Source organism: Bubalus kerabau, chromosome 1 (assembly GCF_029407905.1).
Source record: "Bubalus kerabau isolate K-KA32 ecotype Philippines breed swamp buffalo chromosome 1, PCC_UOA_SB_1v2, whole genome shotgun sequence".
Taxonomy (NCBI): domain Eukaryota; kingdom Metazoa; phylum Chordata; class Mammalia; order Artiodactyla; family Bovidae; genus Bubalus; species Bubalus kerabau.
In genome coordinates this window covers 240,427,804-240,442,983 of record NC_073624.1, presented here as the reverse complement: position 1 = coordinate 240,442,983, position 15,180 = coordinate 240,427,804, and positions in this window count along the sequence as shown.

Here is a 15,180-nt window from a genome sequence, read left to right as displayed (position 1 = left end):
AAAGTGAATTAAAATTAAACCAGTGATTTTTACCTTTCTGGAGCCTCTGGAGTCACAGAGATCTTTGAGAATGCAATAAAGTAGGTCCTTTTCCAGGGAAACTTGCATTGGGAACATGGAGTGGTTACGACTCCATGTTCCCAATGCAGGGCGCATGGGTTCAATCCCTGGTTGACAGCACTTGCTACATGGCGCGGCCAACAAAAAAGAAAGAAAAAGTACCATCTCTGCCTATGACAGCTTTTTTACATTAAAAACATAGCCTGAATCGCAGAAAGGGCTGGATTTTCCTGGCCTGTAGGGTCAATTCAGGTTGGAGAAAGAGGGAGAGCTGAGTGTGAGACACAGCAGAGGGAAAATGCAAAGAGAGGGGGGCTTAGAGGGGAAAGAGAGTGAGGAAGAGTGACCCAAACCAAATTTACCACCTTCACAGTTCTTCTGGCGGGGCAGGGCCTGCCCAGGAAAACAAATATCATCTGAATGAAAGTCTCTCCAAAACAGAGTTTGAAAGCCCAGCCAATGTTGAGCCCAACACCAACACCACCACAAAATCGCAACAGAACTCAAGAACTAGGGCAGCCCCTGATAATGGGTTGTGACGGGCTATGACCCGCCCTTGTACCTGGAGAGGCCAGCGGGGAGGGCCTGTTCACTGAATCTGAGCTAAGGACACCACAGTCTCACCCCTCCCCCCAACACCCTCCCTGTTTTTCTGACGAAATTTAATTTTCCTCTTTGTTTTTTTTCCCCTGACAGTATCCATTATTCTTCATGAGGCCACAAAAAGCTTGGGTTCCCTGATTTTATGTGCTTAGGCAGAAACCGAATCTGAAATCCAGTTACCTTTATTAATTTGACTATTGTTTGAAAAGGCAAATAGGTAGGTTCTGAACCCTATTATGTCCCATCTGTCTCTTCCGGCCTCGGGTGCACTGGAATGCTCCGTATCACCCTTGCAGGATGGCTTCCTATTAATATTTACCAGACGCCACTCTCTGTCTAATCCTCTTACCCTCCAACGCGTTTTAGCCACTCACTGCAGCATGAAAACACACCACGGTAACTATGTACTTAAGAGCCTGTGTTCCTGACCCTTGATTCTGAACCAGAGAGGAAACCAAATAATGATCAACTCATAAGATGAAATGCCCAAACTAGATTTTGTTCTTCCCAAGGCCTAGGCCCCAGGATTACAGTGACTAATGCAGGAAACAGAGTGAAACAGAGATCGGAGGCCCTGGGGGAGAGCGTGGTCTTGGCAGCAAGTCAGATGGTCAGAGACTTGGGGAGGGGGTCTGCCTGGAGGGGTTCTATGTCAAGCTAAAGCCACATGGGGACATCTGGAAAGCACGAAAGTGGTTGTCTCATCCAATTCTATCTTAAAATCACTGGAGGAAAACCACAATATGTGGTTTCTAGCCTATACTTGCTTCTAGAAATGGTGGCTCCATTCCTTTGGTGCTGGCCCCAAGCAGCCCCAACTGCACACTTTAGCAGAAACTAGAAGTTAGGGCAGTGGTTACAATGGCAAGGGGGGCAAGGGTGTGATAGGAAGGGGTTAAGGAACAGCTTCTGGAGTCCTGGCAGGGTTCTGTTTTTTTATTGGGTGCTGGTTACTTAGGGATATTCAGACGGTACAAATGCAGCAAGCTGTGTACTCATAATATGTGCACTTCTCTCTATATATATTATTCCTCAGTAAAGTGAATTAAAATTAAACCAGTGATTTTTACCTTTCCGGAGCCTCTGGAGTCACAGAGATCTTTGAGAATGCAATAAAGTATGTAGGTCCTTTCCCAGGGAAACTTGCAAACACCCTAAATTTTGCATCTAATCTTAGGAGTGCCTTCGATGACCTGAGTCACAGACAGAGGAGAGCCTTCCAGGGATCTCTTCCCTCCTCCCTCATTTCTATTTAACTGCTGAGTTCCGGCCATTGCTCCTGGAGACAAGATGCCTGTCTCCATTTCCACACTGTCAGCCTGGCCCCGCTCTGGCCTTCACTGTCCCTAATCCATCTCGAGTGCCACTGTTTTCATCACAAAAGGTTTCCACTCAAAAGCCTACACTACGTTCTCTTGGCTAAATGGAACAAATAGAAATATCTTATCTTATCCCAGAACTGTAGACCCTCCATCAGTCCGCCTTTACCTATCTACCCAACCCCATTTCATACTCTTCTCCAACCAAAGCCTGCCATTTCAGAGAAGTTCCCAATATGTCAATTCACTCCTGCTCTTAAACATTCCATTTTTCTCAGCCAGGAGCCTCTCTCCTTTTGTTAAGCTTATAAAAGACTACAACTACAATCCTGCCTTCCCCCAAGAGCCCTCCTTGACTACAGCAACAAAGAGCTGTCCCTCCTTTGAACTCTGTGGCACTTCTCTCTCTACTTTGATTTCATTACATGATCCTGTATCATTCACTCATTTATTCACTTGTTAATTCATTTATTCTGTTTGGAATATCTTTTACTATGTTTGAAATCTATTAATTTTCTATTGTTGTTCCACTATTATAAATAGTTGCTTGAAACAGCACAAATGTATTATCCTACAGTTTTGCAGGTCAGAAGTCCAAAATAAGTCTCACTAGACTACAATCAAGACATCAGCAGGGCTGCATAACTTTCTAGGAGAGTCTCTAGGAGAGAACCTATTCCTTGATTTTCTACCTTCTGGAAGAGGCCTACATTCCTTGGCTGATGGTCCCTTTCCTCCATCTTCAAGCCAGCAACTGTGAGTTGAGTACTTTACACGTCTCTTTGTTCTAACATCCTCTTCTGCCTCTGTCTTCTCCATTTAAGAATGCTTGTGATTGTGTTAGACATACCCAGAAAATCCAAGATAATCTCCTTATTCTAAGATCATTTGATTAAAAACCTTAATTCCATCTATGACTTAACATATAGTCATAGGTTCCAAGGATTAGGATGTGGACATCATGGGAGGATGGGGGCATTATTCTGCCTGTCACAAATTCTATAGCCCTTTCTTTTCAATATCTGATTTTATAACTTGGTTCTATATAATTTATTTATTCACCCATTTGTTCATTTTACAGTGAACATCTATTATTTCATGGTCCAGCATCCATAAGCCCCCTTCTAATATAGTATCTCAAATTTTCCCCTGGGAATCACTACCTCTCTCACTCTCAGTCCAACTCCACTCCTGGCCATAATGACTCTTGCAGGAATGAACACACGACCTAATTAGAATCAGTGAGATATCTGATAGAATTCATAGAAAAGAGGAGCAGGTTCTTGCCACAGGGGTTAAATTAGGAAGATGAGAACCTGAAGATGCCAAGGAATGCCATGGAAAGCCTGAAAATAAAGCTAACACTTGGCAAGGCAGGGCTGAGTAATGAAAAGAAACTGAATATTAATGTCATTGCTTAAGCTCCTGGATCAAGCCACACCTGAAGTTAGCACAACTTCTGGCTCTTCAGTTATAAGGTCCATAAGTTTCTTTTTTATTAAGTCAGGTTAAATTAGCTTTTTTTCTCACTCCTAAAAGAGTTCTAAGTGAAACACATTCATTTACTCCTTTATTTAACAAGTTCACACTGCACAATTACTTTGTGTTATATGCTGGAAACTATAATATAATGTTCCTGTCCTAATAGAGATTATGAGAGAATTCAGCATACACAGGTTACCTTAAGTTTGGGGAGAGGGAAGCAACTGAGCTGACATAGCAGGAAAAATAGGAGTGTGCTAGGCTAAGGCCGTGGAGATGAATGATAAACTGGGTTACAGACAGAAAGTAGAGTATGTGCAAAGGTTGGGAGGCAAAAGGCTCTCTGCTTGTTTTCCAAGTGTAAGTCTTGCATCTGCAACCAGACATACACTTGTTGAACTTTTAAATCTTCCTAGACTATAAACCGGAGAAGGCAATGGCAACCCACTCCAGTACTCTTGCCTGGAAAATCCCATGGACGGAGGGGCCTGGTAGGCTGCAGTCCATGGGGTCGCTAGGAGTCGGACACGACTGAGCGACTTCACTTTCACTTTTCACTTTGCTGCATTGGAGAAGGAAATGGCAAAACCCACTCCAGTGTTCTTGCCTGGAGAATCCCAGGGACGGGGAACCTGGTGGGCTGCCGTCTATGGGGTCGCACAGAGTCGGATACGACTTAAGCGACTTAGCAGCCTCAGCAGACTATAAACACCATGTAGCACAGAGAATTTGCTCCCAAAAAACTTTGCTGACTAATATCTGTCCTAATATCTGAGGTAACTGAGGCCCAGATTTCCCTTTTCTTCAGTGGCAGGTTATGATTTTATCTATCTAGATTTAGGGTGACATTATAATTATAATAACAATCAGAATGAGAACAATACCAATAATACAAACACTTTTTAAGTCCTTACTATATATCAGACATTATCCTAAGTACTTTACATGTTATTTAATTCTCGAAACTGTCCTTCCAGGTGGCTATTATCATCGCCATTTAACACAAGAAGATACTGAGACAAAGAAAAGATAAGCAACTTCCTGAGTGGCAGACCCTTTTGGTTGAGTAACCAGCAGTCATTCCTGTGTCTCTGCGTCACAATCAGAACTTCAGCTTTGTTCAAGGGATCATGTCTTTCAGGGGAGTGGAGTTCTTCCAGGGGCCCAGGAACTGGCTCTAACTGGCCTAAACCAACGGTGATCCCCTTCCCATTGACAATGATTAGGAATGTAAGCACAATTATAGATAGTAAAACATGAGGAGAAGTCTGCTAGGAATCCTTGCTGACCAAAATGGGATACAGAAGAGGCACTTCCTTTCTTCTCTGGACACTCACTTTCATGCAGTACCTATAACTGGGGCTGCCATCTTGGGGCCATGAGGGGAGCCACCTAGAAGAACAGGCCAACAGACTAAGGATGCAATGGGGAAGGAAGAAAAGAAACTATATCCCTAACAGTTTTCCTGAGCTGCTGAATTAGCCAACCCCAGCACTGTCCTCCCTCTGGCCTTCTTGTGATATGATAAGCTGCATTTCTTCTCATCTAAGAGGCCATCAGTTGTAAGATGCACAACTTTGTGTGTTGTGTCCAACTAAAAGAAAAAAAAAATGTTTCCAAGTAACCTATGACACAATATTCTGATCATTTAGAATTTTGATATTATACTTAGTGAAAGAGTGCATTTAGACACTTATTCCTAGACTTTTTTTTCTACCACTTATTTCTCTTATGTGTATACATGCATGCTAAATCACTTCAGTAATGTCCAACTCTTTGCAACCCCATGGACTGTACGCCACCAGGCTCTTCTGTCCATGGAGATTCTCCAAGCAAGAATACTGGAGTTGGTTGCCATGCCCTCCTCCAGGGGATCTTCCTGACCCAGGGATCAAACCAGGGTCTCCTGCTTGGCAGGTAGATTCTTTACCACCCAGTAAATTAGTCAAGGTATTCCTAAGTCTGCTTTCCATTGAAAGTCTAAACTCTCCTGAATGACTTCTGCATTGAGTCATCAATGTTGAAGTTTTTCCATATGCGATGATCCTCTGTTCTATCAAAAGCTTTGGTGATACAGTATTTCTCAAAAGGGTATCCTTCTGTAATCTTTTAGCTTGGTTTCTGTTATTTGCAGTCAAAAGCGGCCCTTCTGATTCACTAAGGTCACCAGTATCATATGTGGCAGAGTTTAGATTCAAGCCCAATCATTCTGACTTCAGAATGACTAACTGATCACTGTGCTAAACAACTTTTGTTTCAGCCAATAAGACACATCTGATTAACGGATAGCAACTCCCTATTAAGTGTCATGTGGAGAGGGACTCTGAGGCCATGACCTATTATCTACGACTGCCATGGAACCCTGGGTGATGTGTTGTATTGTACAAGTCATGTACTTCCTTTCCTAGATAATTACTCAACTCTCAACTTTTATGCAAAGATATGGATTCCTTCAGCTGGAATAAGACCAGTTTCAACCTAAACACTTTAGGACTAATAGGCAGGAATGCTACAAAGGACCATGCAGGTTGTGTATTATGTAACTTCCAAAGAATGCTTATTAACATATTCACTATGGTGTAAGTGGTAGTCCCTAGTTCTGTGCAGTATACAACCTGCACAGTTGTACCTGCAGTTGTTCAAATACTGATTCTCCATTTAAGCACCATGAACACAACCTTCACAGTGAATCGCCATCATTTATTCTGGAATTTTATACCTAGTATAAAGGTCAAGTTATTTTTGTGTCTAATTAAATTTCTCCTGTTTAAAATTAAATTCTCTTCTTGAATGACACAGACCTAAGAATAATATAAAGCATTTAGTCTGGCTCTGTAGGGGCTCAATATTCATCAAACATAAGTGAACCATTAAAAACCATTCATATATTTGAAGACAATAATTAAGTCTCTTGTTCTTATTAGCTTCTCCAAGCTAAACAAATCTAATTTACTTAACAAGTGATTATCATGTGCCAGGAACCATGCTCAGCACTTTAGTTTGTGATGTCATCTCATCTTCACTATAACTCTCTGAGGTAGATATGCCATTACTCCCACTTTATAGAGGAAGATTGTAGTGATTCGAATGCAGGTGCTAAAGCTATACTACCTGAACCCATGTGATCTTGGGTAAGTCACCCAGTCCCTCTGTGCTCCAGTTCCCTCACTATGAAATGGAGATAATGACAATGTCTACTTCATAAGATTGCCCCAATATTTGCAGAATGGAACAATGTCTCACCAGTAAATAACCAACATACTCTTGCTACTGTTGTATTTCTATATATATGTATTTCTAGCACCCCAGTAAAGGAAGGGACTGAACAAGGAATTGAACTACAGGATTTCTTCCCTCTCTGCCTTTCTAACTCTATCCCAGATTTAGATTTAAAAAGCACCTTGAGGCTATGTCATCACCTTCTCATTTTGCAGACAAGGGACCTGAGGTCCATTGTGGATCATTATCATCCATGCTGCTAACAGTGAGAATCTGGCTCTCTGTACAGTCACTTGCTCCTCTTGACCGCTTGCTACCTATATTAATGCTTTGAACCTGATCTCAGGGCCAAGTTTTCAGCCTCCCACTGGGATAAATGGGGAGATTTTTGAGAAAAAAAAAAATTGGCCAACTTTTATAGGACCACTTGGAGTCATTCTGCTTTGTGGCATTGCCAGAGATCATCCTCCCACCAAGCCGGGCTGGTCAAGGGTCCAAGGAGTTCCCAGGCCTGGCACCTGCTTGCAGATCTGGTACCCTGCCCTGCCCAGGAGCCAGTGCATGTTTGGACACTCCAGAGACCTACAACAATTACAGGGCACCACTCATTTGCCCCAGGGACTTCTTGTATGAATTAGTATCTTCTATTAAAAATGAAATCCAAGATAATAAATTGTCCTTAAGGGCTCAGATGTCTTTAATCATGGTTTTATCTTCTCCCTCAGGCTTGGTGACTCCTAATGAGTTCCAGCTCACATCCTGGGTGAATTATTGTTGGAGGAGTGTGTGCACTCAGTGAAAATAAACTAAGAGTAAGATTCGTGTTTATTCTTTAATTCACTCCATCCAAAAATAGTTTCCTTTTTAAAGAACATTTTTCAAATAGAGGAGTGAATACTGACTAACACTTTGTGCTTCGCACCAAAAGAGAGAGAGAGAGACAAATACCCACAGTTGGATTTATGACTGTTGATAGATAGAGTAATATGAACTTGAAATATCTGAGACCTCTGACAAGTTTTTTCACATCCTGAGCCTCAGTTTACTCATCTACAGAATGAGGATAGTTATATCTACCTCTTATAGCTCTTGTGAGGATTCATGTAAGTAAACAGGTTCAGTATATAGTAGTAAACATTCACGACAGCTATTATTTTATAATGCTGTGCAAAGTTGCATATACATTAAATTTGGGAAATCCATCCTGTTTTTCCATTGATTTATATCATTTCAGAAGTACTTCACATTTTTTTCTTCATTCTTCCTGCATCTATTGTAGATGAGGCCTCCTACTATTTTTCCGCTTCACTCCTCCTTCCATCCAACATGATCTATAACCAAATTCTTAAATGCCCTAGGGAGCAAATGCTCAAAGGAATCCCATACTGAAGCAAAGCAGTTGCCTATAAAGTGCATAATCACCTCTTAATCGATCTGGCTTGTAAATTAGTATATTGAGTTTCTATAAGTTGAACCCACACTGTGGGAGTCATCCCATTTCAGTTTCCTCAGCATCCTTATTTGGTGCAAAATAAATTAAGTGGAATTGCTTGCACTCCCAGGAAAGGAGTGGGTTTTTTTGGTTTTGTTGTTTTTTCCATGGTTCCTTCCTCTTCCTGCCTTTGGAAGAGGAAAGGGCCTCAGGGCAGGGTCAATGCTAGCTGTTGCGGTGAAGGATGGTTCTTCTGTGAGTGTGTGAATCTGAGAGTGGGTGTTGGAGAAGGGAGCTGAACTTCTGAACTGGAGCCTGGGTGTGAGTAAAGATGAAGTCACTGACAGGAAGAACCTCTTATTCAAAATAGCTGCCACCTCTCTCGCCAGCACCTCCTGTCTCTTCCCTCACGTGCTCTCACAGGGCCACTTTGACTCCACCAAGAAGGAACTAGGAGCCAGAAGGACTCTGTTAGTCTCTCAGTCGTGTCCAACTCTTTGTGAGCCCATGAACTATAGCCCACGAGACTCCTCTGTCCATGGGATTCTCCAGGCAAGAATCCTGGAGTGGGTTGCCATTTTCTTCTCCAGGGGATCTTCCTGACCCAGGGATTAAACCCGGGTCTCCCACCTTGCAGGCAGACTCTTTACCAACTGAGCCACCAAGGGAAGACTCTAGTCTACAAGACTCTAGTCTAGAATCTAGAAGGACTCTAGTCAAGGGCATTATGTTTTTCCCCTCAGCTCATCAGGGCAAGTCCTTCTCTAGTTTCTCTGTTGATTAAAAGATGAATATGAATATGTGCTCCTTCGGAGAAATGATGGAGTCTACTAATGAACCCTCAGCCATTATTCATGGGCTTAACATCCACCTTGGTCCTGACAGGCACTTTGGATTATGAGGAGGCTCTGTGAGGAAAAAGCCAAGAGTAGCAGACTAGAAAAGAAAATATTTAAGGATTTTTACCTAAACTCCTCTTATGGATATAAAATTCTCAGTCAAAATTTTGAAATTTCTGTTCTTGCAAATGTTAAAAAAAAAAAAAAACACCTCAATCTTACCATATTACAATAATGCCATCGCTTCTCTGGTAAAGTGCATCTCTATGGGTAATTTATTACACTGAATCGAAAACACTCCCTTTTCCCTCTCCTTCTTGTCTCCCTTGAGGGGGAAGCTAAATTCCTGGAAAGATTTTTTTTCCCAAACCACCCCCTGGCCTCATGGGAAGGTCATCTGTTCCAGATAAACCTGTCATCCTGGCAGGCCCAGGTACCACTCAACATCACAGCTGACCTCAGCCAAGATATGTCATCCTGCTGGTCTTGGATGGTAGCTTTTCCCTTGTCATTCCTCCTTCTAAAGTGCCCATAGCTGATTGAATAGTGGCACAGAGCATGCAGGTTTTCCTCCCTGTGACTCAGCATCTTCCTGGCTCTGCTGATCCTGAGGCCCCAGCCATGGCTCATCCACAGTAAAGACTCTGCCATGACATCATCTTAAATCACATCACAGTGACCCCCATCAATGGCACCTGACTCTGACTTTTTAACTACCTTCCTCTCCTCTATTAAGGGGCTTTTTCAGATCACATCCACCCACTCTGTACTTGAAAGAGACTCAGAGGCAAGATGCAGGAGAGATATCACAAGCCTCTGCTACTCAAAACCTGCTGCCATTTCTACTCTACTGGTGTCACCCCATGTTGGTATGGGGCACCCAGACAACAAGTGGTTTCTTTCCAGAATTTTGGATCCTTTTTAAATCTCTAACCCTTACCCCTCCCTCATGGATTCAACTTTAAGCAGAAGGTGGGTGAGTGGTTGGGGAAAGGGGGAGATAAAAGATAATTATTTTATCTTCCACCTGTCTCACAGTGTTGTTGTAAATCCTCAGAGGATCCAAGGAGAAAAAGTATGTACGGCATTAACCATGGGGCTTGGCACAGAGAAAATGCTGTATCCGTCTTACAAAGATGAAGACACCCCCATTAGCTTGCACACTCTAATCAAACATTTAATCAGTTCCTTAAATGATTTAATATCTTTGTGTTCTTGTCATCGGTGCCAGCATAGTACTTTATACATATCAAGGGCTCAGAAATCAATTGCTGAATTCATTTTAAGGGATGAAATATACTCTGCTTGAAGACAAATCCTTTCCCTTACATGGGACCGGGAGAGAGGGGGTTACTGATAGCTCACACAGGGACCCAAAAGAGACCAGGATGTGAGCTGGTAAAAAGGGGCAAGTGTGTATGGGGCTTTCCCACTCACAGTAGTCCTACTTCATGTTCTTCTTTCTTAATTATTCGTCAGGGCTCCCCTTGAAAGCAAGTAGCTGAGTCGAGATTATTAATAGAAAATGGTTTTGAAATTGATGGGATCAGGGAATTCCCCTTGAGTCAAAACCTGAAGGAAGTGAGTACTTCTGAGCAAAGGAGCTCATCCTGCCTCAAGACTGGAAGAAGCTGTAGGAAGAGACAAAGGATCAAGAGCTTCAAACTTCGCATGGTGCCTAGCAGGCACTCAGTTGAATGAATGAATGAATCAATAAATACTTGATTCTATGTAGGCATTCATTCTATCCTCACTTTTTACCCTGATTTTTTTCAGAGAGTGACCACAATCCATGTTTACTAGGCCATATCTTGGCTATCTCTGCTCGGAAAACCAATGTATACAGAATAGCAGATGACCCAAAGAATGTGATTCACTACTGCACAAATGGGGATAAATCTCTGGAGTATCACATCCCCAGCTCTACTAGCAACTTAAACAAAAGCTGTCTGTCTCCCAAACCCTACAATCTATTCAATATGAGCATCTACTCTGTGTAAGAACAAGTAACAAAGCTTTGAGGCAGGAATGCAAGAATAAAACATCATTGCTGTCCTCAGTAAATTTATAATCTTGTTAGGAGAAACAAATAAACAGAGGTATAAATTAGTCATACCAAGAAACATATGTTAAATTACATTTGAGTAATATAGTAGTTATTTTGTGTTACAGGGTTTCAAAAGAGCAGGTGATGCCTTTGAGGACTAGAGAAGTGAGGAAAGACTTTGTCTAGGAGCTGAGATTGCCTGAGTCATGAGGCATGAGTCAGATTCAGATGAGCAGAAGTTAGGGGGAGTCAAGTCAGTGAGGAGCCTGAGTCTCCAATGGCCACATTACTTGGGGATCCTCCTCAGAGAAGACATTAGAAAGAGTTTCAGTTGCTAATGATAGTTATATGTCAGGCATTGGGCCAAGAACTTGACATTTCTCAGGGAGTCCTCTCAACAACTCCGAAGACTGTGTTGCAGATATGCTGGGGTCTCTCCTTCTTGCTTCCTCACAGGACTTCAGTTATGTTTGAGACAACAGTATGTCCAGTTAAACTACTTGATATCCCAGATTCCTTTGCAGGTAGGGTTGGTCATCCCAGCATAGCGGTGGCCAATGAAGGATAAGATAGAATAACTAAGTAGGGTTCTCCATAAAGCTCTTCAAAGCTGACCTCTTACCATTTTGCCTGGTGCTGGAATTGCCCCCTTGTGGCCCTGGATGCTGGGGCAGCAAGACCCTGCATCCTTGATGGGTCCCTTGAGCAATGGTACCAATTCCAGACTGCCTACCCCTGAACTACTTGTTCCAAGAGAAAAATATGCTTTTATTTGGTGAAGCCACTGCCATCTGACTTCTGTTATTTGCCACAGAAAGCAATCTTAGCACATACAGAGAGGTGATAATACTATCCTGTTACAGACTAGGAAATTAACCTCAGAGAGTGTCACTACTCTTAAGTAGTGAATCCCACAGTCAAATCCAGATGGCACAACAAGGCTGGTTAACTCCCAAACTACCACACAGAATCACATATAAAACAAGTTAGAGAAAGAGAGCAACCTTTAGCAACTTTTTAACCTCTCACAGCCCTTATCACAGTCTACCTTGTATCAGATCCTGGTAAGCATTCTCTCTCTCTCCCCCCCACCACCCCACCCCTCCTGCCATCAGCATATCACTATAGAATCTCCTGGAAGGCAGGACCAGGACATGACCATGCTGATGGCACCCCTTCTCTTCTGCTCCTTCAACACTTGGTTCAGGCTAACAAGACACTGTCAAAAGGCTGGCTGGGTTGAGTTTTTAAAAAGTCACTCAGGATAACTGTCTGAGAAAGTCCACCCCTTTGTGTACATACATGTATGGTTGTGCTGGTGTGTGCTTGAGGAACGTATGTCTGAGTGTCTGAGAGGGAGGGCCAGAGGAGGAATTTGTTTATTGCTGTCAAATCCCATTCTCCCCCCTCCCAAATCCTACAGCCCTGCAGTGGCAGCACAGATGATCATATTAGCGATAACTAAACTTTTGTGCAGGACCTGAAAATTTAATTTCCTTGTGGGAAGCTATAGAGAACTAAGCTTATTTAGAGCCAAGAACCCATGAACTTTGCAGAAAGAGAAGACTGAATACCAGATACAGCCACTGGCCTCTAGATTTTCTTGAAAAATTAAAAAGGCACCAGCTCATTTTTAATGCTTCCTTTAGAAATAGCTCTCGAACCTTTTTTCTCTATACTTACCCTATAGAAGAGTGGGTGGGAAGACACAAGTAACCCTTGAGAAATGTCTGCTGCTGCTACTGCTGCTAAGTCGCTTTAGTCGTGTCCAACTCTGTGCAACCCCAGAGACAGCAGCCCACCAGGCTCCCCCGTCCCTGGGATTCTTCAGGCAAGAACACTGGAGTGGGTTGCCATTTCCTTCTCCAATGCATGAAAGTGAAAAGTGAAAGTGAAGTCGCTCAGTCGTGTCCGAGAAATGTCTGATTCATTCCAATTTATTCCATGATTGTTACTTTCATTTACCCACTGCTTAAAAAAGTATAACTCCATCCATTATTTTTTCTCAAGTTGTTTGAGTGGTCAAGACCCAGATGAAATTTACTGAGTGCTCACCATGTGCCAGGCACATGCTTTTACATGCTTTGACTCATTGAATCCTTGACTGAGGCACAGAGAAGACAAGTAACTTGCCTAATGTCACACAGCTAAGAATTAGCAGAGCTGGAAGTGAAAACAAGCAGTGCAGCTGCAAAGCCCAAGACTGTAAACACATCAGCATATGACCTGATAAGTCTGGTATCTGAGTATATCAGTTCTTTAATGCATGGAACAAGCACTACCTCTGATCAATTTGAGGGGAAAAAGGTAAAGAGCAAGGAAAGGGGTACATTCTCCATCATTAGTGGATTTGAGAGGCTGATACCCAGGGAGAGACTGATGGTCTCAGCCTTGGTCATGGTTCACTTCTCCACTAGGGCTGAAGTGAACATCCCTAGTCTGCTTCTGAGGAAATGGAGTGGATGCTACCAGACCAAGGTTGTATGGATAAAGGGTGGGAGAAGAAGACTCATGTATAAGCTCCTGGGCCTCTCAGGAAGGAACAGATTCTGCTAAATTTAACAAATTTGGGGTTGAATCTTGACATAAACTTGGTACCATGGGGTTTTCTGGGTTCCCTATCCTTAGGATTCATCCATTCACTTAACTACACAGATATTTATTCACCAGAAATCTCCCTTTATGTGCAAGCATTGTGCTGGGAGATTCACTGTTCTCAAAGACATTTATAGCCCATGAGAGGACATCAGACATATCCACCCACTCATTTCCCAAGTACTATTGCACACCATTGCAAACCAGGCACAGTGGTAGGCACTGGGAATAGAGCAATGAACAAGCCAGACACAATCCTTACCATATGATTAATCTCCCAATGGTGGTAGTTTAGTCATTAAGTTGTATCTGACTCTTTGTGACCCCATGGACTGTAGCCCGCCAGGTTCCTCTGTCCGTGGGATTTCCCAGGCAACAATACTAGAGTGGGTTGCCATTTCCTTCTCCAGGAGATCTTCCCAACCCAGGGCTCGAATCTGCATCTCCTGCTTGGCAGGCAGAGTCTTTACCACTGAGCCACCTGGGAAGGCTTAATCTCCCAATAGAAACAATAAATTAGAATGAGCATTATGACGAGGAAATGCAGTCATCTGGAGCAGCAAATAGGAGAGGGACCTAGTTTGGGATGTGCTGGATATTTTCCATTTGCCTCTCCCAGATTCACTTTCCATCTATCTCCATCCTTTGCACTCTAGGAAGCTAACATATATGGGCTGTTTCAACAGCATCTCTTGTCTCCTGGCTTCCAGTTAGATTCAGACAATCAAGGCACTGGCAGGAGTCTGGAGAGGAGGAGAGAGTGAGGTCGAGATATTTACTTTCCCAGCTGCTTCCCTAGTAAGTTGGCTGCCTCCCTGCTACCTGAAACCACAGGTCCTGCCAGGCACCCTCTACACAATCCCTACAACTCCGACCACTTTCTTGACTCCAAAAGCTGCTCCCACACCTACCTATTCAAGTATAGCAGAGGTAAAGCTGCCAGCTTTTGCTAGCTCCAGCAACACATTAACTTCCCTGTTAGATTCCCTTAACTCTGCCCTCACCTTTGGGAAAGCGCTCTTTAACCTTGCTTGAATTAAGGAAATGCTGTTTCCTCAAGGGATCAAGTAAGGTTTACTGAGGAACTGACATTTAGGCTGATCATTCCATTTTAAGCAACAACAATAGACAATAATGCATCGGGTGACCTGTAGAGTGGTTGGTCCCAAAAGAAACTACCATGCTGGTCCTGCTAAAGAACTTTTATCTTGAGATTTATTGATTCAGTATTTCAAAGGATGTGTTAAATTTGGGGGGTTTGACAAAGAAATACCCTAACATGCATGTGATAAATCCCTGTGCATGTGCATTTTGGGGTGGTCTGCCCACCCTTCACAGCTACTTGTCTGAAGACACTTTCATACTGGCCAGTTGGCCCCCTGTGACTGCTGCCTGAAGCACAGGCAGGTGGACACCTGGCCCAGGCTGGACCAGAGTTTCGCTGGGGTTCAGACCCAAGACTGTTGGTTCTTCTCTGTGGCTGCTTCTGAGGATGGAGGCACCCTTGCAGTCATGGCACACAACACTATAAGCTGTTCATTAAACAACTCTGGAGTGGATATTTACATTTATAATCCTCCCTTA